General features: G+C 49.3%; 1 protein-coding gene across 1 annotated transcript in view; it reads right to left on the reverse strand.

Moving 5' to 3' along the window:
* Nucleotides 1-26,192, reverse strand: part of KIRREL2 (kirre like nephrin family adhesion molecule 2) — a 57,098-nt gene that overhangs the window by 29,537 nt on the left and 1,369 nt on the right. The gene's annotated exons all lie outside the window — the stretch shown is intronic.

Raw genomic sequence — 26,192 nt, forward strand, 5'->3', positions numbered from 1 at the left:
TGCACCCTTCATTGGCTGTGCTGTGCATGTTCCTTGAGTGTTTTTTCCCTGGCTGAAAGAATGCCTCTTGCTTGTCTGGATAGCAGAGGAAGAGAGGTACATGTATGTGGGGGAATTAGCCACATGCTGAAAGGTAAAATTGGCATCTGTTGCTGCCCTCCCTTTTGCCTCTGGCCCTGCCCATCCCTGGCATGTGGCTCCTGGAAGGTTGCTAAGAGGAGAATGTGGCCCTTGGTCTGAAAAAACTCCTGGAATGTCTCACTTTTCCCTAGGACATCTCTATTATCAGTGGTATGGAGTTAGGCGACCCCTGAGCAAGGAGATAACTTTTAGACGACATCTGAAGGCAGCCCTGTAGAGGGAAGTTTTTTTAATGTTTAATGTTTTATTATGTTTTTATATACGTTGGAAGCCACCCAGAGTGGCTGGGGCAACCCAGTCAAATGGGTGGGGTACTGATAAAATAATAAAAATAACGGAATAGGATGTCCCTATTTTCATTGGAGAAATGTTGGAGGGTATGTGAGGGTTGTATCCAAAGCCAATCCTACTCTGAGCAGGTTCTTTTGAAATCAATGGACTTGACTAACAAAAGTGTACTCTGAGCAGAAACTGGATACAAACTCCAAGGGTGCAAGCAGCTTGCATTGCCTTCTCCTTTGGGTGCAGGTCAGATCCAGAGGGAAACAGTGAGTGAGCGGGCAGTGGAGAGAGCTGCGAGGTGATGGGCACATTCTGGGACCTCAATGAGGTCATCTTGCCCAATGGGACCGCCCAAATATCTGGAGCCAACACTGTTTAATAGCCTGGCAAATTCATTCATTCATTCACTTCTCTCTCTCTCTCTCTCTCTCTCTCTCTCTCTCTCTCTCTCTCTCTCTCTCTCTCTCACACACACACACACACACACACACACACACACACTTCCTGAACACACACACAGCTGCAGGGGACACTCCTGCCACAATCCCAAAGGGGGGACTCCATATGGGCTCCCATCTGGTGACATTCGAAAGCATTGCACCATTGCAAGGGAGCCTCATGTAGGGCAGTGTGACTCCATCTGAACGGCAGGGTGGGTGAGCTCTCCTCCTGACCTCACCACCCTCTCGAAACCATCACTTCGCTTCATGCACTTTTGCTGATTGGGGGTGGAGCACCACTGCTGGACTCCAGTTCTGGCAAATGCGTTTCCTTTTTGTCATGCTGCTCACGGCTGTTGAGGTACCGGCAGATGCTGTTTGTAAATAGCAGGGCAAAGGGGCTGGAGAGAGGGGGAGCGGCAGAAACTGGAGTGCAGTGTCAGGCAGGGAAGAACATTCATGGTTGGTGGAGAGGGAGATTCCCTTCCTTGAGCCACAAGGAGCCACTAACTCTCCAGTGCCAAAGCGTGCCCAAGACTGGAGACTTCCAAACAACCAGATCACCTTTAAAGGACGTGACACTATTTCTTTCTTTGGGGATAGTTGTGAGAGCATGGGGCTAGCCGGCAGGGCCATAGCTCAGGGACAGAGCATCTGTTTTTCTGTAGCATTACCAGACTGGATAGCTCAGTTGGTTAGAGCGTGCTGCTGCTAATGCCAAGGTTGCAGGTTCGATCCCCATAAGGGACAGCTGCATATTTCCACATTGCAGGGGTTTGGACTAGAGGACTCTCACAGTCCCTTCCAACTCTACAGTTCCATGATTTTATGATTCTAGGTATGCAGGAGGTTCCAGGTTCAACCCCCAGCATCTCCAGATAGGGTTGGGGGACAGCCTGAACGCCCCCTGGAGAGCCGTTGCCAGTCAGTGCAGACAATATTGAGCTAGGTGGGCTGTTGGTCTCATTTAGGCAGCTCCCCATGTTGCTAAGACAGAGTCCAAAATTTTGCGTAGGTTTGGGATGGAGGGTGGTGGCGGTAAAGAGCTACAAAGCTAGAGCCCTCTTTGGGCATCCCGTTAGTCACACAATTCCCATCACATTGAAGTGGAGGTGGGGATGAGTGTGCCAGCCCGGCCTCCTTTGCCAATGTCCCTGCCACCCACAAGGAGTGGGAGCCTGGTCTACTCATAGTTCATTCCTGGCCCTCAACTACTCATAGGCCTTCACTCATAGGCCCCACAGAGAGGGGGCGCCTGGTCTACTCATAGCCTACTCATAGCCTCTATATATATCTACCGGTATCTATATCTAATCTATATCTAATCTATATTTATATAAAACAATTCCCACAAAAAACATCTGTGCACAAAGATGTTCAGGACCAAAACAAACAGTCTAAATACAGAAGCGCGATAACACCTAATAAAAAATCTAATACCACCGCTACAACCTAATGCTAAAAATAATCCAATCCACAATTAACATCACAACCAAAGGGATTGCAAAGCTCGCCAATATGTCAATTAAAAACATCCCATAACTTCACATCCAAAAACAGCCCACAGCAACCGCCCACTCCTAGGTTCCCTGCATGGAACAGGGTTATGGGGACACGTTTTACACTCATTACACATTTTAAACAGGGATTGTTTATTCCAGGAACCATGATATCTAGAAACTTTTAATATGCAAGCACTATGATTTGTCTGGGGTCACAAAATGTCGGATCTGTGCTCCGTCTTAAACCAGGACACCATGTGACTTTGTGAGACGTGTGCTTATTTATTTATTCATTTCACAAAAAGGTATACCCCACTTGACTGCGAGAAACCTCAAGGCAGTTTACAAAGAGATAAAACAGAAAATTCGAGAGAAATACACAACCATACATTAGAACGTACGAAAGTTAAAATACTAAAACAGATTCAAATCACTTCAACTTTCTAAGCACCTGGGTTAGGCTTGCCAAAACAAGAATGTTTTCAGCAGGTGATGGAAAGAGTACAATGACGGCGCTTGCTTGATTTCAAGAGGCAGGGAGTTCCAAAGTTCAGTTGCCGCCACACTAAACAATCGAGTTCTCATAAATGGATATTGAGTGGCACCTGTAATAGTGCCAATTCAACCGATCAAAGCAGTCGAGTTGGGCACATGTGGGGTAAAGGTGATTTTGTAGGTAAACTGGTCTCATGTTTTTAAGGGCTGTATACGCTAACATTAACACCTTGCAATATCAGCAACCAGCGCAGCTCTCTGAGCCCAGGTCTTATATGCTGACAAGGCCTCACTCCTGTCAGCAATTGTGCTGCAGCATTCTGCACTCGCTGCAGTTTCCGGATTGTACTTCATAACTGCACTTTGTAAGTAGAATGGTTTTTCCTGCGTCCCTGAGGTTGGGGGTGCGGGAAAAGATCAAGCGTTTGGATGCCTGGGTTCTGTTATCAGCTCTGGAAGGGAGAGACGAAGGCAAGGAATGCTTTACCATTAGAAGTTGTCAACACCGCAGGAATAGACTGTGAGGAGAGACAGAAACGGCTGTCATCTGGCTAGGAGACGTCCCTTTGTTATGAGAGCCGTCTCCATACACAAAAAGATACCACTGCAGCCAAGATTAGAAATAGGCGAACTCTCCAAAAACCTGCCTTACATTCACCTGGAAACTATCCAAAAAAAATTTCCTGGGGGAGGTGACAATCAAAAACACTCAGGTAATTTCCCCAAGCAAATCTGAGAGTTCAGAAAAAAATAAGCCAGCTGGCCAGCCCCCCACTAACACCCAAAACACACCTCCCTTCTTTTACCCCCCTGCACACCTTCACTGCTGCTGCCACAGCTTCAGGGAATGGGAAGGGAATGTATTTTAGAGTGGGTGTATGGGTAGCTTTATGGTGCTGGAGGAGACTCTTGAGAGTCCCATGGACTGCAAGAAGATCAAACCTATCCATTCTGAAGGAGATCAGCCCTGAGTGCTCACTGGAAGGACAGATCGTGAAGCTGAGGCTCCAATACTTTGGCCACCTCATGAGAAGAGAAGACTCCCTGGAAAAGACCCTGATGTTGGGAAAGATTGAGGGCACTAGGAGAAGGGGACGACAGAGAACGAGATGGTTGGACAGTGTTCTCGAAGCTCCCAACATGAGTTTGACCAAACTGCGGGAGGCAGTGGAAGACAGGAGTGCCTGGCGTGCTATGGTCCATGGGGTCACGAAGAGTCGGACACGACTAAACAACAACAACAAATGGGTAGCTTTGGGGAAAGGAAAGCTTAGCAGGGATGAGCCAGGGGAAGCCATGAATTCTTCTTTGGTTTAGATTTTAATCTGAGGCCAAGAAGAACAGAGAGGGGGACTTTACAAGCTCAGCTTTCATTTAAGGTAGGCTTTTACAAGTCCTTGGAGTTGCTTCTTGAACTTGAGAACTTCGTCAACATCTCTAGCTAACATTTCTTCTTATGCACACACCCCACGCCTTTTGCCAGTCTTGAAATCATGGATGGGGAACCTCTGGCCCTCCTGATGTTGTTGGGCCAACTTCCATGAGCCGCAGCCAGGATAGCCAATGATCAGGGATGATGGGAGTTGTAGTCCAACAACATGTAAGAGTGGCAGCTCCTTCACCTGATATCACAATTCTGCTGCCCCTGGGTCAAAGAGAGCAGCATAGCACCCACAAACAAGGACACTTCATCTGGCAAATGCACCTAGGGACGCTTTTTCAGGATCCCCTAAAGCAGATATGGGGTTGTAGCCAACCAAGTCTTACCCAGAGTAGACCCATTGAAAATCATGGCTCTATCTTAGGTCTTGTTCATTGATTCAAAACAATCTACTCTGAGTAGAACTAGCATTCAATACAACCCTTTGTCAGAACTGTTGTACTTGAAATGCAAGTGATGAGAGAGAGAGAATGAGACTAGAGGGTTGCCAACTTTTTGTACTGGCTATGCCATAGAATCATCAGCTCTAAAGGAATTTCATAGACTGGAGATAAAGCTCAATCACTGCCTTAATTGTTGCCAATCAAATGGCAGAGGTGGGTCAAAAGCTGACAAGCCTACCCAGGGGCAGGAGGAACTGTATCTCTGAGAGGGGAATAAGGTGGTGGTCTCCTAACCACACTCAGCACCTGTAAGAAACTACACTTCCTAGAATTCTTTGGGGGAAGCTGTGACTGTTTAAAGTGCTATGATATACTTTAAACGTAGGGTGTGAACGCAGCACCGTTGAGTGGAGACTACTTGTGGTCTCATGAGGAGGCGGCATAATAGAACTCTTCCCTGGAAGAGAATGTGACTCTCAAGCTCGGAAAAAGTTGCCCTGCCTTTGGGCTACAGGGACTGGCAGAGGTTCTCCATAGTTTTGTTTTGTTTTTCAAGCCCTGCCCACCTAGCAGTTTGAAAGCATGTCAAAGTGGAAGTAGATAAATAGGTACCGCTCCGGCAGGAAGGTAAACGGCATTTCCGTGTGCTGCTCTGGTTCTCCAGAAGCGGCTTTGTCATGCTGGCCACACGACCTGGAAGCTGTACGCCAGCTCCCTCGGCCAATAACGCGAGATGAGCGCCGCAACCCCAGAGTTGGTCACGACTGGACCTAATGCTCTGGGGTCCCTTTACCTTTACCTAAAGATGCACGGGATTGAACCTGGGACCTTCTGCAAGCAACACGTGTGTTCTGACACGGATCCACGGCTCTTCGTAGGGTTGTAATTGCTGGGGCCTGCCGGGAGGCGCGACTCCCGTGTTCCAGTTACAAAACACTGCCATGCATATTCCACCTCCCCTCTCCCCACTTGTTGGCTCCGTTCGTCCTCCTCCCACCGCACCCTCCCCGCCTCAGGCCCAGGGCCGCCTCTGCGTTGTATTTCCACGCTTCACGGCAAATCCTTTTTGAAGCTACACAGAGGCAGAGGCGAACCGCTGCATTCCTGCCTGCTAATAGGCGTGAAATCGGCGGTCCATTGTGCCAGAGCTGCAGGGGGAAGGGAGATGAAAGCCGCCCAGATAGCACAAATAGCTCTTGCCAGGCTCCTTGTCCACCCCCACGGAAATAGGGCAGGATCACCAGGGAGGTGTGCGGCTCCTCCTCCCCAGCAAAAAAGTTTGCCCAGAAGAACAGAAGCCGGGAAAACCACCGTGCCCAGGAACAAATTCACCTCAGGGAGCCAATTAGAATCCAGAGTAGGCAGGAGACCGTGGCAGCGCCAACCTGGATACAAACTGGGTAGCCTGAACCTCGTGTGGAAGGCCCAGCTGCGCCCCACAGCAGACTTCCTGGCCCCTCGGCTCTAAAAAGAGCAGTGAATCCACCTTCTCTCCCCAACCCCAGAGTGCAAAACACAGAACAGAGGGTGCCCCCCCCCACAAACAGGCAAAAAAATTGGCTGGCGTTGGGCTTTGGGTTTGGGATGTTTTTGTGACGCTTGCCTAGCCAATAGCAACTATGCACTAAGAGGCATTGCTGTGGCAGAGATTTGGAAAAGGGGTTTGAGACTGAGTGGCAATGAAAAATAAAATGGAAAGTTGCTTCATTTGTTGGTTAAAAGAACCCCAGTGCTTTTAATTGGGCGGTATAAAAACTCAAGGACGAGAGAAGCTGTGGGGAGCAGACAATAGGTCTCATTGACCAGACCCTATTTTCCAGGGACAGTCCCAGATTTACAGAAACTGTCCCGGTTTCTGATTTATCCCAGAATGTCCCGCTTTTCCTTAGGGTGTCCCCATTTTCAGTGGAGAAATGTTGGAGGGTATGGAGTTACGCGACCTCCAAGCCAAGGAGATAAGTAACTACACAACCTTTAGAAGACATCTGAAGGCAGCCCTGTATATGGAAGTTTTTAAAATGTTTTATTATGGTTTTATATATGTTGGAAGCCACCCAGCGTGGCTGGGGCAACCCAGTCAGATGGGCGGGCGATAAATAATAAAATTATTCTTACTACCATCGTGGAATATGACGTCCCTATTTTCATCGGAGAAAGGTTGGAGGGTACATATATAACTTTTCCAGAGCTATTCCACAAGGATCCAGTAGGAATTGGGGTTGTCGTCGGAGGGAATGTTGCAAGCAAATGGGGTAACAGGCGGAGTCGTCCTCCGAGGACCACTTCCGAAAGTCATCCAGCCAAATGCGCTAACTGGGGTGGATAGAAATACAGGAAGTGACCTTATTCTGACCAGTGGGCCACCTGACTGGCTGGCAGCAGCTCTCAAGGGTTCCCCCCAGCCCTACCTGGCAATGGAGAGATTGAAGCTGGGACCTTTTTTGTGTGCAAAACAGGTGCTCTGCCCCCTACAGCTCCAGAGAGCCTTGGCTCTCCTCTATGATGGGAAGCTGAAAGGAGGTTGTGGTGGCAGCTTGGTCTCCCCGAGGTGGATCGAAAGCCACGATCGGTTCTTGCTCAATAAGAATGCTTTTCAGAAGTGAGCCTGGAGAACACAGGGCAAAAAGAGGGGAAAGCCATGTGTGTGTGTGTGTGTGTGGCACAAATCCCATCTTGCCGTCCTGCGAGTGGGGGGTGGGCTTGGGGGAATTCAGCCAGAGCTGGCAGCTTGTGAGTGCGCAAGTCGGCAGGCGGACAATAGGCGCTTTGTATCACAGCCTCATTCAATTCCCATCAGTTCCGCCATCCAGCCACCTCCAGGCTGTCTGGTCTGGGTGCCCCTCATGCTCAGCAGCGCTGCCAGGACTTCTGACCCATGTGTGCCCCTTGCTCAGGCACCCTCTCAAAAGACCTCGGCTTCTGCCCGCCAGGAGCTTGGTAACTTTCCACACACCTGTGCTTAGGGGAGGGCTGGAGCCCAGGGAATGGGGCGGGGGGAAGCATCTGCTATGCAAACAGAAGACCTCAGCTTCAGTCCCCAGCATCTCCCATCCCTGAAATCCCGGACAGTTGCTGCCAGTCAGTGTAGACAGAACTGAGCTAGTTAAGCTAGGGGTCTGAACCACTGGAAAGCAGCCGCCTGTGTTACTTTGGGAGAAGGGAATCTGGCCACTGCAGGATGCAGGGCCTGACTGACGCAATGCCCATCACAGCCTTTCCGTCTATGTAGATTAAAACATGTTAATAGCACACGTAGCAGAAATAGGAAGCTGCCTTAAATTGAGTCAGACCATTGGTCCGTCTAGCTCAGTACTGTCTACACTGAACGGCAGCAGCTCTCCAGGGTTTTTGGCAGAGAGCGCTCTCAGCTTTACCCGTGGACGGACTCTGGGATTTTCTCCATGCAAAGGAGGTGGTCTACCACTGAGTTACAGCCTTGCAGGCTACATTTTAAGCATAGGTTGGATGGCCATCTGCCATTGATGTTTTAGCTGAGATCCCTGCATTGCAGGGGGTTGAACTAGATGACCCTTGGGGTCCTTTCCAGCTCTACGTTTTTATGATTGTCCCATTCCTTATGATGTTTTCTGCTTTTTAGGTTTTTCTTACATTTGCAGTGGTACCTCGGAAGTCGAACGGGATCCATTCCAGAAGTCCGTTTGACTTCCAAAACGTTCGCAAACCAAAGTGCGGTTTCTGATTGGTTGCAGGAAGCTCCTGCAGCCAATCGGAAGCTGCATCGGACGTTCGGGTTCCAAAGAACGTTCGCAAACCAAAACACTCACTTCTGGGGTTGCAGCATTTGGGAGCCAAAACATTTGACTTGCAAGGCATTCGGGATCCAAGGTACAACTGTACAGAATTGTGTTTTGTTTTCTGGTGGTTTTAAAGCATGTCATTTATTGGTTGCTGTAAGTCTCTTTGGGTTGCACTGTGGGGCGGGGGGAGGTGGCTAACAAATTTAATAAGTTAAAATAAATTAAATAAGGCACATGAACCACTCCTGGGGGTGGGGAGAAGGAGGCTGATGTGTCAGGAAGTTGTGATAGGTCTTTCCTATCTCCCCCTAGTTATTGGTGGAGAGTATGGAGCAGGTATAGGCAAACTCGGCCCTCCAGATGTTTTGGTACTACAACTCCCATCATCCCTAGCTAACCGGACCAGTGGTCAGGGATGATGGGAATTGTAGTCTCAAAACATCTGGAGGGCCGAGTTTGCCTATGACTGGTATGGAGGATGCTTTTACAGCAAAGGAGACCCATTGGCTCTTGTTCAAGCTACTCAGAACCCACTTTGGTGAAGGGAGTGAGCGTAGGCACTTTTATCTGTGCTCCCAACGTGAACAGATCGTGGTGACAAGGACACACCTCTCTAATTTTACCAGCCTTTCATGCTGACAGGCCTGGCATTGAGCTTTGCACACCCCTGCAGTATGTTGCCATAGCTGCTTGGCACCAGCTCAACCGCCAGAAATTAGGTCATTCCCAGAAGCCAACAGATGTTAATTTTGTGCATTTGTCTCTGTAAAGCTGGCCACTCCTTTGGTCTCCTCCCCCTCTGCCCTGAATTATGGTGCCCCTGGAAATCCACCAGGCACATCTGCCAACCCCCTCCGTTGCCACAAACGCACACAAAGTTCGGGGACGGCGCCACGTTAACATAAGCCACCAATATCTGCTCGGTGCGTCTTCCCAGGCCCTGGTGCCCACACACTGTCCCCAGTAGCATCAGGCTAAACCAAAGTCAAATCCAGGAACCCCTCAGGCATATTGTAGGGGAATCACAGAGTTGGGAGGGACCATGAAGATCATCTAGTCCAACCCCCTGAAATGCAGGAACCTTGTGCCCAACATGGGGCAAAACATGGAAGGACCATAGCTCGGTGGTAGAGCATCTGCTTTGTATGCAGAAGGTCCTAGCTTCAATCCCTGAGATCTCCAGGTAGGGTTGGAAATATCCCCAGTCTGAAACCCTGGAATGCCACTGCCAGTCAGTGTAGACAGTACTGAGCTAGATGGACCAATGACCTGACTCAGGATAAGGCAGCTTCCTATGTTCCTAGAGGTGGGGAACACGTGGCTCTTTAGATGCTGTTTCAACTCATATCATCCCTGATCATTGATCATACTAGCTGGGGCTGATGGAGGAGAAATCCAGCAATCTCTGGAGGTACATGGGCTGCCTACTTTTGCCTTAGGACATATGCTCCAACTTGTTTTCAGCCTTCCCTGGCCTGCTGCCTTCCAGATATCATTGGACTACAGCTCCCTTCATCCCTGACCATTGGCTGATGGGAGCTGGAGGCCCTCAGGCTGGAGAAAGGTGATGTACTGTAAGAAGTAAGAAGGCAGGCAGGTCAGGTCTGGCTGAGAGCAGATGATCTTTGGTGGAGCAGGGCCTCATCTGTCCCAATGGACCAGCCTCCACTGCAGGTTAGCTATTGCAGATGGATAGCTCAGTTGGTTAGAGTCAGGTGCTGTTAACGCCAAGGTTGCAGGTTCAATCCCGGTATGGGATAGCTGCATATTCCCACATTGCAAGGGGTTGCACTAGATCAGTGTTTCCCAAACTTGGGTCTCCAGTTGTTTTGGGGCAACAACTCCCATCATCCCTAGCAAGACCAGTGGTCAGGGCTGATGGGAATTGTAGTCCAAAAACAGCTGGCGACCCAAGTTTGGGAAACACGGGACTAGACGGTGCTCAGGGTCCCTTCCAACTCTACAGTTCTATGGTTCTCTTCTCCACCTGCTACATCCCTTGACCGTGCAATCAACTGCCTTGTACTTCTGAAGCAAGCGTGTTAGTAAGCCAACAGGGCATCTCCTTTTAAAATATATCTGTATGGATAGCCCTTGGATTGTAGAGCTGGAAGATAGCACACTCTGGCCTCTGCCATCATCCCAGGGACTAAGGGCTCATGGGTTAGTTGCACAACCCCTGCCCAAGCAAACCAGCCTGGCCACAGCTGGATGTGCATGTCTGTTTTTAACTCACGACTTTGTCCTGGCATTGTCAAAACAGATGTCCCTGTTCCCTCCGCTCTCCTGCCCTGGCTGTCTTTTTTTAGTCTGTAAGCCTGAAGGCAGGGAGATGGCTCTCGTCTGGAACTTTGTTCTGTTGATACGAACTCCTTTGGGAAATAATATTCATCTGAAAACCGGGATAGGAATTCTGGGTTGCAATAGAACTAAGTTCTACTCAGAATAGACCTGCTGAGATTAACAAACCTACCTAAATTAGTCAAGTTTGTTAACTTGAAGAGGCCTACTCTGAGTAGGGCTCTCAGTGAACACCACTCATTGTGTGTTTGTGTCAGGGATGGGGAACCTATGGCCCTCCAGAGGATGATGGAATAAAACTCCTATCCTCTTCAGTGGTTGTGGCCCATGCAGAATGCAGCAGATGGGAGTTGGAGCCCAGCAACATTCAGAGAGAAACAGGTTCTCCACCCCTGACATCCTATATTAATAATAACCTTGTGTGTAAGAGTGTGCCTAAGGGCGTGTCCTGTGACAAGGAAGCTTGGGTCTGAGTTGTTTTCTGCTTGACTCATACCCTCCAACATTTCTCTGATGGAAATAGGGACGTCCTAAGGTAGGCATCCCCAAACTTCGGCCCTCCAGATGTTTAGGACTACAATTCCCATCTTCCCCAACCACTGGTCCTGTTAGCTAGGGATCATGGGAGTTGTAGGCCAAAACATCTGGAGGGCCACAGTTTGGAGACGCCTGTCCTAAGGAAAAGCAGGACATTCCAGCATCAATCAGAAACTTAGGACAGCTTCTGTAAATCTAGGACTGTCCCTGGAAAATAAGGACACTTGGCCCAGAGAAAACCCATTTGACATTTGCTCCGATCCAGCAGTAAAAATGGGGTTTTTCCAGAGGGAAGTGCCAGGACAAGCGAGTGTAGATGAGCCCTGTGACTTATGACACATTTGTTGAGGTTGGCCCCAAGAATGGTGTAAAGAGCTCCAGACCACTGTTTGGATGTCCTCTGCAGCAGACCACTTTCTTCCCTATGAATTAGTGCTACATACTGTATACTTCCGTTCCTTTGCATGAGCTGTGCCAAAACCGTTCTTCCAACTACTTGAAAGTTTTCTGCTCCTGCGAAAGAGGCTTCTGCTGCTTCTTCCTCATTCACAGCCAAGAAAGTTCTGAACGCCCTTTATTGCTCTGGTTGGTGTGGTGGGGCTCAGCTTATCTTCAAGTGGCTGAGAGTGCCAGTGTGCTACTTTTCTTTCCATTAAACATTTGCCTTGTGCTCTGCAGCTTCCTACGCTGCAGGTGCTTCCCGATATGGAAAAGCCTCATAGGAGGAGGATGGAAGGGAGAATCTGCCATTTTCAACTTCTCCCAGTTTATCATTTTCCCAGTCTCAGGTTCAGTTCTTGTCATTTCCACATCCGTTTCTGATTTTTATTTAAAAGCCCTCCAGAAAATTAATGCAAAAGTTATCCATATCCTTACCTCCACCCCATGTTTTTAAGGCATTTTTAGGCATGTTTGGTCCCACGTATATGCATTTTTGTACTCATTACTTGGCCAAAGAACTGCCTTGCAAATTTTGGAGAGGTGTGGATTTGAAAGCGTAGCTCATCTATTGTTTCAGAAAGTACAAATCGGGTAGATTCGCACTAAATCAAATTTCACCCCATTGTGTTCTGATATCTTCCTCTGGGCTTGAATTCAAGAATAGAGGCTGGCAGCCATTGTGGCTGAGACAGGTGCATTTGCTGATCTTGTTGTTAAGGGGAGTCTTCCCTTTTATCTTTTATTAGTTTATTTTTAGAGAGACCTTTCCAGAATGATTTCTTTTACATTCAATTAAAAAAAAAACTACCACCACCACCAGGAGTCAGGTGTACAACAGGTTGCTTTCCCAGCTTCCTGCCCTTACAGAGAAGCCAGCAGAAGATGCTGTAGTTTTTCCCCGGGAGGCATGCGCACCCTGAAAAGGAGCAGGATGCATCCTAGCAGAGATATCATTTGTAGAATAAAAGGACAGACAGCCACCAAATGCCTTGGTAGACTCAACCAGAACAATGCACTCTGCCACAAGTTTTCCACCAACATTTCTCCTTTCTGTGCATAACTTTCAAATGCAATTTCATTTCTCACTAATTGACAGTGGCTGGTTGGGTTGGGGAACCATGAAACTGCTGCCCAGGCATCCCCTACCGGTCCTGCCCAGCAGACATTCCAAAAAAACCCCAAAAGGAAAGAGAGAGAGGCAGACAATTCATTTGGTGCAGCTCCTGCCAATTCTTTCACCTTCTCCCCTTTCTGCTACAACAAGTGTTCAAGATGTGACAAAGCGCAAGCCGGCTGCGCCGTCTCCTTTCTGGAAATGCCTAAGTGGCTGTGAGGCCCGATAAGGGACTCCTGAGTAGATTAGAATGGAGCCACATGCCAAATTTAAGGGCTTTTCTGTCTGGTTAATGTTCTGGAGAAAGGTGGGCCTGAGCTGGTGGGGTGGACGGAGAGAACGAGAGGGGCAGCAGTCTCACCCCAACACTTCTTCAACATTGCTAGGGCTTTTCCCAAAGCTGTTTGAAGTCGGTTGGCCATCAGCTCTGCTTTACAGAGGGACAACCCTCTATTTCAGGAATGGAGAACCTTTGGCCCTCCAGTTTGCCGAACTACAACTCCCATCACTCCTTGCAAACGTAGACAATGGCCTGGGATGATGGGAGCTGTAGTTTGTCAATGTTTGGTGGCCTAAAGGTTCCCCATGCCTATCCAAAGGGCTGTTTGGCTGAAGTCTGGTTGATGCGAAGATCCCTCCGGCACCCCCTCCCCACCCCGTTTCCCAGCGCAGTTGCCGCAGGCACAGCAGCACGGTGCTCCCCTGGCGCCCTGGCACATTGCGCCACGCAGCCTTGCCTTAGAGCCGGCCCTGGGCTAGCCCTGCTTTGCACTGCCCTTGAAAATATTCTTTGCCTGCCTAGAATGTTTCCTTGAATTCTGCTAATGCCTCTTGATTGCCTGGGTAGACGAAGAGGGAAGGGAACATGAGTATGTGCAGAAACTAGCCTACCATACAAGGAGAACATTTGCATCAATTGCTCCGCCCACTTTTGCTGTATCCCTGCCCACAACTACCAAGTGGCTGGTCCCCAGAAGGCTGCCTATGACTCAGACCGAAAAACGTTCCCCACCCCGATTTAAATTATAGTAGTTATTTCTAAATTTGCCTCCATCCATATAAATTAGCAGATCAATGCAGTTAACATTAACAAACAAATGCACATGGCATGCAAAAACAGTCTTTCTGGTGATGCATTTAGTCTTTATCAGCAATGTGCGAGCAGCCACCCTCATTTGACACATGAGTTGGAAAGTGGGAAGGGAGGCAAAAGCTAGTGTGGATCAGGAGCACTGCCAAGCCTCCTGTCATGTCTTTTCACGATCCCTCCACTGCTCCCTTGCTGTCCCAGAGGCTTCTGAACATGTGCAGTTAAGGTTGCCCAGTATCCAGTTTGGGAAGCCCATTCTTAGCGCCTTAGGCCAGCAAGCATCAATATCAAGACCACGAACCAGTCTCATATTGCTACCTATTTGCATCTTGGGCCTGGGTGTTTTGCGGCAATATTATTTTAAAATACTAGCTGCTGCTTTCGATCAGTGATATGAAAGAGAGAATATACCGTACTCCTCTTTCCCGGTGTTTCCCCCAGATCCTCATTTTTCCAAAGTGGAAAATTTGCCCAAAACGTGGGAGGGAAAACCCGGAAAGCTTCGTTGTTTGTCATATTCCTGCATCTTTACATCGTCACCTTTGCCCTTTTCCTGCTGGACCACTTCCCTGGGCCCTGTCTAGATTTTGGCTGCGAGTCTTCTGTAACTTGGACAAGCAGACACCAGGCTTGTGTGATCTATTTCATTTGTCACCGGAGTCCAGAGATTCACCAGCTGGAACCAGGTGGAAAACAGCAGCTGGCAGTGGGTGGTGGTGAGACATGTACCTTCAGGTTTATGGAACAGAATTCCCCTGGAGAACATGCTCAGGAATTTGTTTTTCGGGTACCAGAATAGAGGCCAGTCATGTTTTCTCCTGGTCTCCCCCACAATCCAAGCTTTCATCATCTCAGCTGCCTTGTTTAGAAGGGTTGGGGGACACACACACACCATTTTTTTGTTATTACAGTGGGAAGTCAATTATCTTGCTCATCTGCTGCAAACTACTCAGGAGATCTGTGAGTTAGACCCAGATCTCTTTTGTTGGCAGCCCCATGGTGTCCTACATAGCCTCAGCCTATGATACCACTATGGTCTGCTCCACAAGTCTCAGGCATTGGGATGATACAGACACATTTCATTTTACCTTGTATATGAAGGGTTTTTCTTTTTCTTTTTTTTGCCAAGAGGCAGTGGCATGTAACAGATTGCAGGATGTACATCCATCTATATTTGCATATAGATGTCACTAACCACCTGGGGAATTATCTGGTACATTCTGATGCGCTCCCTCCACAGATCATGCGCAACCAGCACTGCACTTTAAATGCGGCTCTCGTGATTCATGTACCTGGTCTTTAAAGGATATACACTTCAAAAATATAGCAGGCAACAGTCTTAATGAATTACGTAGCTTCACGAATCATGACCGCACCAATGCCATTTGATAACGTGGGCCTGCTGGGTGTGTTGGGGAGGCAAATTGAATGCCTACAAGTAGGACCCGCAACAAAGTGTTGCAGTGTGGAGCGATCCTGTTCCAGCCAGCCAGCCAGCCACATTCCCCCTCCAGGATATTCCATCCCATTCCCCCTCTGACTCTGCCAGAATTCTGTGGCCAGTGCACACATGCAGTCTACAACTGGTCTGTTTTGGGTTTTGGCTCCCCTTTGTGTTTTCCCCCAGCCAACAATTTTTCTGATTTGGGGGGTATTTCTACAAATTTTGGGGTCCCCACAAGCCTGCCAATACCTCCCTCTTGCATGGCGCTATTTTGGCAATGCAAGCACCGCTACTCCCACCTGAACATTAGAAGCAGAACAAATGACAGAAACAGAATAGAGAATCATAAAAGTCCAACCCCGTGCAATGCAGGAATCTCAGCTAAAGCATCCATGACAGGTGGCCATCCAACCTCTGCTTAGAAACCTCTAAAGGAGGAGAGTCCACCACCTTCCGATGGAGTCTGTTCCACTGCCAAAGAGTTCTTACCGCCAGAAAGTTCTTCCTGGTATTTAGTCTGAATCTCCTTTCTCGTAACTTAAATCCATCGGTCTGAGTCCTCCCCTCCAGAGCAGAGAAAACAAGCTTGTTTCCTCTTCCATGTGACAGCGCTTGAGATATTTGAAGGTGGGTATCCTCTCAGTCTCTTCTTTTCCAGGCCAAACTAACCCACATCCTTCAACTGTTCCTCATAAGGCTTGGTTTCCAGACCCTTGATCATCTTGGTTGCCCTCCTCTGCACTAGTTCAAGCTTGTCAGCCTCCTCCCTAAATTGTGGCACCCAACGCTCCACTTGTTTATTTTTTATTTTGTGGAGAAGGGTTTTAACTGAGAGGTCCAGCTCCGAGGGCCTTCTGGCGGTTCCTGCACTGCAAGAAGTTTGGTTACAGGGAACCAGGCAGAGGGGCTTCTCAGTGGTGGCGCCCACCCTGTGGAACGCCCTCTCAGCAGATGTCAAGGAAATAAACAACCATCTGACTTTTAGAAGACATATGAAGGCAGCCCTGTTTAGGGAAGTTTTTAATGTGTGATGTTTTATTCTGTTTTTAATCTGTTGGCAGCCGCGCAGAGTGGCTGGGGAAACCTAGACAGATGGGCGGGGTATAAATAATAAATTTGTTGTTGTTGTTTTATTTCTGCGACTGAAAAGGGGGAGCCTAGTTCTCAAAATGCAGGGGTACAGCAAATGTGGTGACTCTCCAGATACTGCTGAAAGGTGGAGAGTAGGCAAAGGTGGGGTGGGAAATGATATAATACAGTTGCGGAACTTGGGCTTCATCTCAGTAGAGCAGGGGCAGCCAATGTTCTGCTGCCCAGATGTTGCTGGACTCCGTCTCCCATCAGCCACAGCCAGCCTGGCCAGTGCTGAAGGATGATGGGAGATGTAAGCCAGTAGCATCCGGAGGCCACTGCATGGGCTATCCCTGCAGCAGGGGATGAGGACTAAGGGAAGGGGCTGGGCTAAATGCTTCCCAGAGAAGCTGGCCTTTGATGAAGGATTTGAAGGGTGGGCGGAAGAGAGAAACAGCATCACAAAGGTGTTTGGGGAAGCAATTCCAGGCAGAAGGGGAAGCAAGGAAGACGCTTGTAAACCAGGGGCGGGGAACCTGTGACCCACCAGATGTTGCCAGACTCCACTTCCCATCAGCCTCAGGCAGCATGGCCAATGGTCGTCCAACCACAACTGGAAGATCACAGGCACTTCTGAAAGTTTATATTGTTCCTCCAGGGTTATCGTAACAGAAAAGCAGCCTTCCCAAACCTGCTGCCTTCCAGATGTTGTCGAAGCCCAGCTCCCATCAGTCCTGGTCATCATTTTTTTTGTATGTGCTTTTGCAGTTGAGATAGTGTTTGTGAAGCAATACAGTTACAGCTGGAGACTTTGTGCGGTATGGACAGCACAGTATCTCAGGTTTGTCAGCTGAAATGTTACCTAGCCTATTCCCCAACAGAGCCCCTGTGCTCTCTTACTTTTGCACCAACCACGATTAAAGCAGGGAGACTCTAACTGAAAAGGGTTTGCTAAGTTTGTTCAAAACAAGTCAGGATGAAAAGGAACTAGCTCCATGGATTCATATCCTGCTTTGTTCTGAATTTGGTAACCACAGGTTTTCAGTTCAGGACAAACCGGAAAAGGTCCTGGTTAGTTAGTCCTGGTTAGTTTCCTTGTGCTGCAATGGGGGGAAAGGAGGAGCTGATTATTGGCTTATTAAGCCATGATAACATCCTGTAAAGATTGTCCTAATTTATGGATGTATTGAAGCTACACTTACCTTTAAAGAAAAACAAAAACACCCCACCGATTTTGGGGGTGGGAAGCTGCATGGGCGTAGCCAGGGGAGCAGCTGCCCCCCCCATCAAGCAAATTAATAAAAATACTCGCAGCGGCAGCCAAGTCCCAGGTTGTTTTGGATTCATGCCCATTATGACACGCCAAAAAAGAGAGGGGAAGGTACCACTATGTACAAGCAGAAGGTGTAAACCCAAAAGGACAAAATCAGATCCTGCTCTTGTCCAAGCTGTCTGAAGGTCCTTGGTGTCTGTAACATGTAACAAACCGCAGCTGAACAATGTATTGGAAGTTGGGGCGGCCAGACATGGCGGCCTCCAGTTATGGACTGCAACTCCCATGAGGCATAGCCAGTCTAGCCAATAACCCAGGAGAACAAGTGTTGTAGTCCACAACATCTGGGTGGCACCAATGTCTACCACCATGGAAGCCAGCTTATGCGGGAGATCATTGTATTCCACTTCTCAATATGCCCTTGCAGATATGACGTGGTCTTCCAGAGGTTACCGGACTACAGCCTCCTTCAGCCGTGACACATTCTGGCTGGGGCTGATGGGAGCCTGAATTCAACAACAGATGAACTGGCTTGTTACAGAATTGGTTCATCAAGCTCAGCATTGTTGGTGGCTCTCCAGGATTTCAGACCAGAGTCTCTCCCAGTTCTACCTGGAGATGCTGGGGGTTGAACCTGGACCATCTGCATACATGGTGCATGCTCTACCAATGAACCACAGCCCTGCCCCACCATGGCAAGAGGAGAAAACCATGTCTTAAGAACAGTGTCCTCATTTTACAGCAGATACATCCATTATTTTACAGCTCCACGTGTTCTGGGGCTGGGCTCTGGCAGTGAAAAAGCACAAAAAAACACAGGTTCTAGGGCGAAACCAATACATCATGTTAAGTCCTGGCTCTGGAAGGAGCAATAACTGCAGGAGAAGAGTCACACGGCTCTTTGAATCCTCTCTTCCCCATGAAATATGTTCAGCAGTGACAAAATCTTTGGGAGGCTGCCAATCCATCTAGTGGCCATCAAGCATGTAATAACTGCAGTTTTTGAAGGCTTCTGTGTCTTTTCTCCCTGAGAAAATTCAATTTTCCCTATTTCCTCCAACAATTTTCGCTGGTAATAATCAATGGCTATCTTAAAGCATCTCTCCAGACGTGTTAAAAAAAAGTGGAAAAATCAATCCAAAATGTTTACTGCCGCAGGAAATTAAGGGAGCAGACAATTACTTCGTGACAGAAGATGAGACGCGAGAAAATAAGAGCTTTATTTTGTTTAATAGCAACTGCCACTTCATACAGTGTAAGCAGCCTCACATCCACAAAGCATGCCAGTATTTACAGGAGATGGAGAGATAGGCACTTTTATGCGCCATTCATTATGGGACTGAGCTGTTCATTTGTTTTCATGCGTCCTTTTTCAAATCTATAGACTCTTCTTCTCCTCCTCCTCCCTGCCCCCCCCCCCAGTTTGTGCCAATGCAACAGGCTGCTGGACACAAACCAAAATCTATAAACAGAATAATCCATGGAAACCACCAATGTTTGGGGAAAGGCACAGTGGGGATCCTCAGCCAAGCACTGGCTGCGTTTGGACACACTGTCCAGCTTGGCTTACACCAACTGTTTGGGGTCTACAGTTCCCCACATCCCTGACCACTGGTCCTGCTAGCTAGAGATGATGGGAGTTGTAGTCGAAAAACAGCTGGAGATCCAAGTTTGGGAAACCCTGGTTTACACAATGCACATGATCTATGGGCTGGTGCATGAGGCTCAAGGCTCCCACCAGGGCCCTCCTGCCTATTGGGCTGACTGGCATGGTGCACCAGGGTGCCCGCCCAACAGGGGGCACATCAAAGAGGCATACGGAGCCGCCTCCGCCTCCGCCTCGCTTGCTCCGCTCCTTTCCCGGTAGCGGTGGCTGAAGTGAGGCAGCAACAGCAGCAGCAGAGCTGACTCTGTTGGGGGAAACCTGGACCTGGGCTACCTTCTGCCCACACTCCTTCAAGTCACAGCGAGCACAGACACCGCTGCCCCACAATGCATGCAAATGAGGTGCCGCGGAGCATTGTGGGGCAGCGCTGTCTGTGCTCGCTGTGACTTGAAGGAGTGTGGGCGGAAGATAGCCCAGGTCCAGGTTCCCCCCAGCTTTGCTGCCGCTGCTGCCGTCTCTCTTCAGCCAAGCAGGCGGAGGCGGAGCACAGCTGGCTGCGTCCCTGCCTGTTGCGCCGTGCCTCCGGCTGCCTGCTGTGCCTGGCCCTGCCCGGCGGAGTGCGTGGGACACCGGACAGATCATCGTGCCACGGCGCTGGTACATTTAAGATGGCCCTGACTCCCACTTTTATCCCTTACTTCATAAAGGCATTACAAAAGGGGAAGCCTTTGCATTTTGCCCTGATGAACCATGACCAGTAAAAGCCAGCAAACCTTGGTTCAAGGCCGGGTAGCAAAACAAACCACAGTCCCGGGGTTTGGATTGGGCCAGAAAACCTATTGTTGGGCTACGACTCCCATCATCCCTGGCCACTGGCCTAGGGCTGATGGGATAGGGAGTCTAAGAGCATTTGGAGGGCCAGGTGCCATAAACACCCAGCCCTGTGCTAACCCTCACGTAGCTTTGTTTAACCTGCTTGAACCAACAGAGAAGCAAAACGGGAGAACTCAAGCTGTGCCCACCAGCACAAAGTTCCTGCACAGCATGGTTTTCAATACTCAAGTTTCTTGGTGTGCCAGGGGGGCAAGACGAGAAGTGCTACGGATTCCCTCTAAGCAGCTGGGTCACCAACAGCCATGGACAAAGTGACTGGTGCCGTGCCAAACTTAACTTATTAACACTTTTCTATATGTGGTGGTCCATACACGCATGAAATACTTTATTTTGCAACATGAACCCAGGACAGATGCAAAGTGATTGAAGCAAATAGCGTTCCACAGCAAAGAACACATCAGCATAGAAGTCTCTCTCTCTCTCTCTCTCTCTCTCTCTCTCTCTCTCTCTCTCTCTCTCTCTCTCTCTCTCTCTCTCTCTCTCTCTCTTCTTTTTAAGCACATGGGCTCTGGATGCAATCCATCATTCAGTGCATTTGTTCAGTTCTTACGGCCCATACAACTATGGACAGGATGGTGTCCACTTTCCAATTCCCGTAACCCATCTTGTGCAAGTGTGGAAACAGGTAACGAGTGACGGATTTAGCCTCGTGGGAAAACCACTTCTTCTTTTTTAAGTATAAAAGCACGCTTAACCCCATAGGGTTAAGAAGACCATATTGAAAGTTTGCAGACAGCGCCTGGTGAAATGGCGAAGGCTTGAAAAACAGCACCATTGGTATTTTCCAGTGGATCATTGGACTGGATTTAAGTATGCATTTTTGCCCATTTGACCTGCAGAAGGGTGATGTATGCAAAAATAAAAAATGCATGCATTGTGCATACTGGATATAGCCAACCTGAAGCCCTTTCATTCCTGTTGGCTCAAGCCAGCATGCCCAATGGTTTGGAAGTTGGAGTCTGACAACATGTGGAGGGCCATGCGTCCCCCCCCCACCCCTCCTGCCAGCTCTCTGCAGTTCTCTGGCTAAGCAGGTTTCCCAGCACTTCAACGATTTGTCATTTCACCCAGAGAGGGGGAAGAAGCCGCACCATGTTAAGTTTCCTCCGAGATACTCTAAAGATCACCTTGAATTACGGCAAGGCTTATTTTTAGTTGATCAATGCATCAGTTATAATTGTTTTGTCAGCCTTACCAAGGCAGCCTTCTCTTCCTCCTCCTCCTCCTCTCCCACCCCCACCCCCACCACTGCTGGGGGCTGCCGACCAGCCATTCCTTCCACCCACCCCACCTCCCAGCTCTGTGTCAGTGATAGGCGGGAGGGGGTAGTCATTTGCATAACTTAATACAGGCAAGGCTCAGCATTAGTATTCAGATAAATGCACTCGTTGCAACTTTGCCAACTTGAGATCACTGCAAATTTGAGTGGATTTCCACAGAGACAACAGAAGGCACATCCCCCAGGCCAGCTTTTGCTCCTGCCAAATTTCAGTCACACAGCTTCTCAATGAGATGGCTGCATTTTTAAAAAAAATAAAAAATTTTTTTGAAGGTTTAAGAGGGAAAATTATCCCCTTTTCTAGAATTCTGGGAGCCAGCTGGAAATGTATTTATTTATTTATTTATGCTGCTGGAACACCAAACAGAACCCTGAAGCACAGAGGAAGGGGGGGGGCGGGAAGAGAGAAAAGCAGCCTTAGATGGGCAGAAGCTGTGAATGTTTGACAATTGCAGGTTCATTACAACTATTTCAGATCAGATGCTTTTTTTTAAAAAAAGCAAGGACAGAACAGGGACGCACAATACCATTTTTTTGCCAGCTCGGAACACCTTTGGCTCAGTGGAGAATTGTGTGCTCTTTGAAAGCTTTGTTTAAACTAAATAAAAAGAGGGAAAGTGTGTGTGTGTGTGTCGGGGGGGGGGGGAGAGTCTGCCTTATTCTGTGTTACTAAAATAGAACAGTGCTTTTCAAAATATATTCCAAAGAACTCTGGGGTTCCACAGCAGCTTGCCAGGGGTTCCTTGATGGAGAGAAAAGCAGCTCCTGTGAAAGGCACAGTCTTCAACTACAGACCTTCCCCTACAATGAAGGGGAGCGTGGAGGTCAAAACTGCGAAGCCTTAGGCAGGTCCTTATGGGAACCAAGAGCGGGGCGTACCTAGGCTCCCTTGTGACCTGGGCAAGGAGCTGCAGGCGTCCCCTCCCTGTCTCTTGCACCCTTGGCAAGGAGAGTGCGCAAACAGGTGGGTGGGCTCCTTGCCACTCCCAAGTAGAGTGGAGACGCGATTTTTGTGCCCCCCTTGAACCTGTTCCCCCCAACCCATAGTTACCCCCCTGATGAAAAAGCACACCATAAAATACAGAAGGTGAAACTCAACGTCATCCTCAAGGCCTCTGTCCACATTCCTCAGGCTACGCCCCTTTGCCCTTCACAGCCACACCCACCCACTCCAGGCCACACCCCTGACCAGCCTTGCTCTGTGTCTTCCTTTGAGTGCCCACCTCTGCCAAGAGGCCCCTGAAAGGTTGCCTCTGAGGAAGGCGGTCCCTGGGCTGAAAACAATATTTCCTCCAAACATCTCTTAGAATCCTTTGCCAAATGTAGGACTTATTGTTGGGCCAGATATGTGGTAGGTCCTTGATGAAGACAGGAAGTATGGGGCAAACCAATGAACATTGACAGAGACCAATAGCCTTCACATGGTGTGATGCGAGTTAGCTCATGTGCCGCTCTCCAGATGTCATTGTACTCCGACGCCCATCAACCCCAGCCAGCATGGCTGATGGTCAGGGATGATGGGAGTTGTAGTCCAACATGGCCATCCCTGGTATACTGGGTTGCATCAGTGATGGAGCCTTTGTTTTATCCGGAGCTTGGGGGAAGCGACTGAGGGACTTTTGCCTATAGAGAAGGTGAAAGAGATTAAGGGAGGAGAAAACATGCGGCAAAGGAGGACATCAGACCTAGAAAGGGGTTCCGTGTTGGAGATCCATGTTAAAGAGGGGTCCCAGCTCTGGAAAAAAGTCAGAGATTATAAGGACGTTGCAATGTTAGAGAATGAGTGGGGGGAAACGAAAAGTGTTGCAGCTCCTTGGAAATTAAGTGCATCACTGCACATGCCGTCACAGACAACAACCTACTTTGCAGGTTGCTTCCTCAGTCTCCTGCAAACACCAAAACTGTTGTGGAAAATGAAGATAGGAACAGTAGGGGTGTGTTTATTTTTTTAAAAAGGTAAATGAACCAAATTCTGTTGGTAAAGAGCTGAGGAGGAAGCTGTGTCCTTCCAGCTGTTGTTGAACTCCAACTGCCATCAGCCCCAGTCAGCATAACCAATGATCATCTGCCCAACATCTGGATGCCCACAGGGTCCCCAAGACAGTCACAGAGTCCTCCTGAGGCAGCCCAGATAAGAGAGCCTTGGCTTGGATGTTGAAGGCCCTGGTTACAATAGGCTGGTGTTCTCCAGCACCACCGCTGAGACCAGATCGTGCATGGAGGCAGTGTCCCCCAGTTGCTGTTGGACTCCTTATATGCATGGCCCATGGCCAGTATGCCCAATGGTCAGGGGGTGTTGGGAGTTGTAGTACGGCATGGGGGGGGGCACAGGTTCCCCGTCATAAATCACACAATGCAAAAAAAAGTGCAAGGCTGTTAACTTTCCGCCCATGCATTGGTGCCACAGGGAAATTCTTTTTCTAGGGAGAAGTGTTCAGCTGCCCTAACGCGACCATTTGAAATCCTGTTTCTGTCCTTAAACTCCCCCGCCCTGCATCTTATTCTCCCATGTTCCGGCTGCCGCCTCTGGCTACTGGCTCAAGACACATCATCATTAGACACTGCCCCCCTCCCTGGCTCCCTCCCCACCCTTGTGCAGAGGTTGATTCAACGCCAGCGAAGAGCAGGCGCCATGGGGGGGAAAGAGCGCCACAACCACTCAGGAATCGTTAGCGTTACTGCAAAGGGAACTTGTAGCCAGGGGGCAGAGGCTAAGCCAGGCGTGCAAGTGTGAACTCACTTATCCCCTCGACACCTCCGCAACCCACGCATCCTGGCACCCCCAAACCTTGCCCTGGGGGCGCCGCTCTGCACTCCCATCGCTGCCACTGAAGGCATCTGACAGCAGATGAGCCAAGAGAACCCGGCCAACTCCAGAGGGTTGCCAGGCCCAAAGGAAGACACATTCGACTCCTTGCATCAGTGGTAGAGTCCGTTTTTGCTTTGTACACGCAAGGCCCCGGGTTCAGTCCTCAGCATCTCCAGCTAGGACTGGCAGAGGCCGCTGTCCGAAATCCTGGAGAGGCGCTGCCAGGGTTGGTATGGACCATACTGAGCCTATAGACGGACCATGGGTGCAATTCTCCAGAAGGCAGCTTCTGGTCCTCTCCAAATAAAACGGCTCCTGTGCCTTTAAGAGCTGTCAGGGAGAAGTTCAGCAGGTGCACCTTCCCCCATCACTGCACTGCGACTGGAGGAGAGCTCCTCCTGGCCGAACAGCAGAGCCATTTAAAGAGGTACAGGATTCCCTTTCTACATTGGAGGAGGTGCAACCACATCTGCCCACTGGCCCAGGTGGCTCCTCCCAGTGACCCACTGCCAGGATGACCCTGTGGTGCCCTGCTTGGAGGCAGGCTTCCCATGTTGCAGCAGAGATATATACAGTATATATGATGCCTTTAAGGGAAGCACAGCAGAACACAGGCAGATGCCTGACCCACAATCCACCAGGCCTGTCCACTGCACCGCACAAACCCAACTGAGATGGAACCACGGTATCTCTTAACATCCAGATCCTGCTTCTTGGAGGGGGGGGGGTTTGCACAGGAAAACTTTCCCAGTGCATGGCACCATGTGCCAATGGGGACAGGATGTGGGGAGAAGAGTGCTCTTTGGATTCCTCCCATCCCGCCTCAGGCCCCAACATGCCATAGGCTACCTAAACACCATACATTTAAAGCACATTTCCACCACCCAAAGAATACTGGCAGCTGTAGTTTACTCATCCAGAGCTACAATTCCCAGCACTCTTAAACTACAATTCCCAGGATTCTTTTTCTTTCTGGGGTGGGGGTGGGTGGGGGCGGATTGCTTTAAATGTATATGATACATATGGAGTCCATAGCTGTCAACTTTTTCCTTTTTTCGTGAGGAATCCTATTTGGAATAAGGGAATTTCCCTTTAAAAAAGCTATGATTGGAGTCTCCAGCTAGGCCTGCTCCTGTGCATGTAGGGGATGCAGCCTATTGAGGGGCTGACCCCAAATCTAGGCAAAGAAATCTCATAACCAGAGACTGAAGCTGATTGGCAGGTTAACTAGCCAACCACCCCCCAACATTCCCTACATGACTCAATCACAGAACTCTTTCCCTAGACACCAATGCCAGTTGTGGGAGGTGAGAGGCACAACTCTGAGCATCTGCAGAGCCCCCCCCCCCAAGTTTCCACTTATGCATCCACAACAACCAGAGTTTGGAATTTCTGGAATTCAGGGTGCTATTCTAAATTCCGCTTACCTGGGCGCAAGCGTCCAATGAACTCAATAGGACTTACTTCTGAATAGAGAAGGGTTAGCACTGAACTTGCCAGGTCTCCTAAACACCCCCCCCCCCAACTCCTGAACCTCTGGTAGAAATTACAAGACAGGAAGGGGAGGGGCAGAAATTAAATCATATTAAAAGTAAAGGTGCTGCAGGGTGGGTGGGTGGGTGGAAGCACACCAATGCCAGGCGAGGCTTACCCAGATTCAGAAGGGGAGGGGGGAGTTCAGAGGTTCCGCGCTCCTCTCTCCCGCCCTCCCCTTCAAGACTGATCGTGTATGCTTGCTAATAAAGCCGCACCTGAATGACAACGAGGAGTGGGTGCTGGGGTTGCAGTACTGTGGGGGGAGGGATGGGTGAGTGGGAAGAGGGGGCTGCGGGAGGGCGGGGAGGGGGGGGCGCTGGTCGGCGTGCGAACCGAGATCGCTTGAGATTTAGCC

This window comes from Zootoca vivipara, chromosome 6, assembly GCF_965207765.1.
Source record: "Zootoca vivipara chromosome 6, rZooViv2.hap1.1, whole genome shotgun sequence".
In the NCBI taxonomy this organism is placed as follows: domain Eukaryota; kingdom Metazoa; phylum Chordata; class Lepidosauria; order Squamata; family Lacertidae; genus Zootoca; species Zootoca vivipara.